Consider the following 3,297-nt stretch of genomic DNA (forward strand, 5'->3'; position numbering starts at 1 on the left):
AAACTTTTCCTTATTTACCATTTAACTCTCCAAACTTTCATCCTTTACAATTTGGTCCTTCCAACATGTTTTAAACTATAATTTTCTTCTATCTTCCTTCCTTTACATGTGTGCAAACAAAATATAAAATTTACACCTTGTCAAGGTGTCACCATAAATATTTAAATATATACTTACCGTTCTAGCTTTATTTAATAATGGCACACGAGTCTCCACTAATACCATTTTTCTTCAAAATTCTTTCGTACTTCTTCTCCCTCACTTAGATTGGTCATATAATCCTCATTCATGACTAGTTTTGACAGTAGTTAAAATATTAATACTTTAATAATATTTTATTAATAAAATATTATTTTAATCCAAAATTCTCCACTTGTCTCCTTGGGACTCAAATTGTCTCACTTTGTCCTAGTTCACCTCCAATTCACCTTTTAACTTGCTAATTCATCCTCGATAAGAATATTATTATTCATTTTTTATTTTCTCGTGTATGAAATATTTTATTCTGAATTATTCCTTTCACCCTTCAATACTCTTAAATACTTTAATTAACTTCAATTGGTATCCAATAAGCTCTATTAGCCACCATATCAAAGTACAGGGTGTTACAGTATCGATGCCCTCTCTTGAAGCATAGAGACCTTATTCATAGAACCCAATTTTTTCAACCAAATGTAATGTTTGAAGTTCTTAGAATAAGTCTATAATCATTATGATTCAAAGTTCTCTAAGTTTGTAAGTTTTGTAAGTTCAATATGGAAAGTTCCAAGAGGGGTTGAATTGGAATCTTTTAAAAACTTTTGCCAAATTAAACTCAATGAACTATTCTTTTTTAAAACTTTTTATTTGAGGCTTGTACAAATTAATAAAACACTCTATAAAAGATAGATTTTCAAAACTAAGAGTGATTGAGAGAAAGAGAAAAGATAAACATAATTTTTTTATAGAGGTTTGGCCTCCTAACCTACGTTCTCTCCTTAGCTTGTTAAGGAGTTTAAAATCCACTATTGAAAATGCCATTTTGAAGTTCAAGCACAAATTTTATAAAAACCTTTCCAAGAAGTAGGTTCAATCCCTCTACCATTTTTATGGTTAAGTTATAACCAACAACCCTACCTTTTAATGATTAATGTATAATCTTCAATCCAATAGATATGAGTCAAAAGAGAAATGCTTTATTGCCTCTAAAAGGCTTATAGGTTATGTAAGTGCAAGAGGTTTACAAGATATATGAGTAAAGATAGAGAAAGTCAAAGGACAAAGAATGATACAATGAGAAGTTATAAAAGTGAGAGAGAAATTTGATAATTTTGAAGAATGATTCTTGTTCTCTGCCCAAAGAATGTTTTTTAGTGTCTTCTCATATGTCAAATAAAGTCTGAAACTTCAATTTATAACTTGGAAGTCCTTGGGAGTTGTTGGCTCCAAATTGTATCAAAATAGATAGCTTGTATAATTGTCATACTATATATAATGTTATTGTGTACTTAGAGCATGTTTGACCTGACTTTTTTTTGGATGAAAAGTTATTATGAAGCTCCTATAAAAAATTATAACTTTTAAAATTAAGTTAAATCTATTTGATAAATTTACTTTGATAAGCTTTTTTTTTATAGGTAAGCTATTTGGCAAAACAACTTATATAAGTTGTAATTTTGGTTAAAATTACTATAGAGGGTATTTAATAAATAACTTTCTATTGATTATGAATTAATTTGTTCATAATAGCAAATTTTAAGCTTATTTTTTTATCTATTTAAAATAATTTTTAAAACTATAAAATGCATCTTTATATAACGTAAAGTTTATAATTAATAATAAATCATATAAAAATGAAAGCGGATAATATTGAGATTATTTTTAATAGATAAGAACATTTTTAAAACAAAAAGAAAAATTCTCCTAAAAGCTAGCATGTTTTTAAAGGAAGAGAGCAGAAAGCTCTTCTTTGGACCTTTTCTTGAAACTCCTTTTTTTTTAAAAATTTTGTTTTTTAAAAAAAGTTGTTTTATTTTAAGAACTTCTCAAAATTCTATTTGGCTCAGCTTCTACTTTTAAGAGGCAAATAAGTAGAAAAAAGCTCGAGCCAAGTTGGCACTTAGTATCGTTAACTAAATGTTCAATTTTATACTTTATCAAAACAATAATTTTAATGAAAATTTACTTTGATTCATTTATTTTAATTCCTTGTATTATAATATGCAATTGATATTTTGATATTCTGAAACATGACAAAGTCAAGAACTTTTGAAGTCTTTCCATTATATTAGTTGTTAATGATATGTATACTTTTTTATATATATATAATTGGAGGAGGGAGACTCGAATCCTACTTTTTAGGCAGGGGGATAATGCACCAACCAAAGAGCTAAATGCTGGGGTGCTAACGATATGTATACTTGCATTGTAAATCTGACAACAATTCTACCATATCCAATTGGCACACAATTTGTTATCTCAACTATTCATACATGTTATCACGCTAATTATAAACACCTGACTCCTCGAGTAAACGTAAAAATTCACTTATGTATCATTAAGTGTGACTATATAGTAAATCTCATAGGGTGCAATAAGGCACTTTGTACTACCTACCATGTTATATAACCTTATAAGCCTTAGTCGAGGCTATCATTCCAAACTTAAAATGAACTCACTCCTTACTAATCCAATTCTCCTTTATAGCTTTTTGACATCCTCATTTTACTTAACATGCCTTTAACTATACTTTGTCGATGGTCGTTTGATTATTCAATACTAAACCAAAATTATAGTTTAGTTGAATTCTGCTCCAACCATACTTCATGTGTGTGCCCATCAAGCACCTCTCCTTTTCCTTTGTTATTCAAATTTCTTTGCTTATTTCTTAACTATCCAATTTACCTATAAACTGCTGAAAAAGTAATCTTTTTCTCTAGTAGCTAAGTAGCTGAAGTAGCTATTATGTGGCTAGAGTCAACCGTACTTGAAGTTTAAAGAAGATTCTAGTAGATGTCAAAATGGTGTAGTTTGTGTTTTAATTGTTTGTTAGTGTTAGGTGCTTCAAACGTACTATAGGGAGTCATTTTGGTGAGGAGTCTGTTATATGTTTCAAGTTTTTATTTTAGTGACTATTGAATCTTTCCCAAGAATCGATGTTGGTTCATTTTCTTGTTAGATTTCAAATCTTATTTTCTAGTGCTATGTTTACCAAGGCTAGATCTAAGCTCGGTTAAACTTTGATTTGAAAATCCTTATATAAATACTAGAAAGAACTTTGAAACTATGAGAGGAAATTTCACTTTTTTCAGAAAGCTT

Source organism: Theobroma umbraticum, unplaced genomic scaffold (genome assembly GCF_002168275.2).
Source record: "Theobroma umbraticum cultivar Fairchild unplaced genomic scaffold, ASM216827v3 scaffold_146.0, whole genome shotgun sequence".
In the NCBI taxonomy this organism is placed as follows: Eukaryota; Viridiplantae; Streptophyta; class Magnoliopsida; order Malvales; family Malvaceae; genus Theobroma; species Theobroma umbraticum.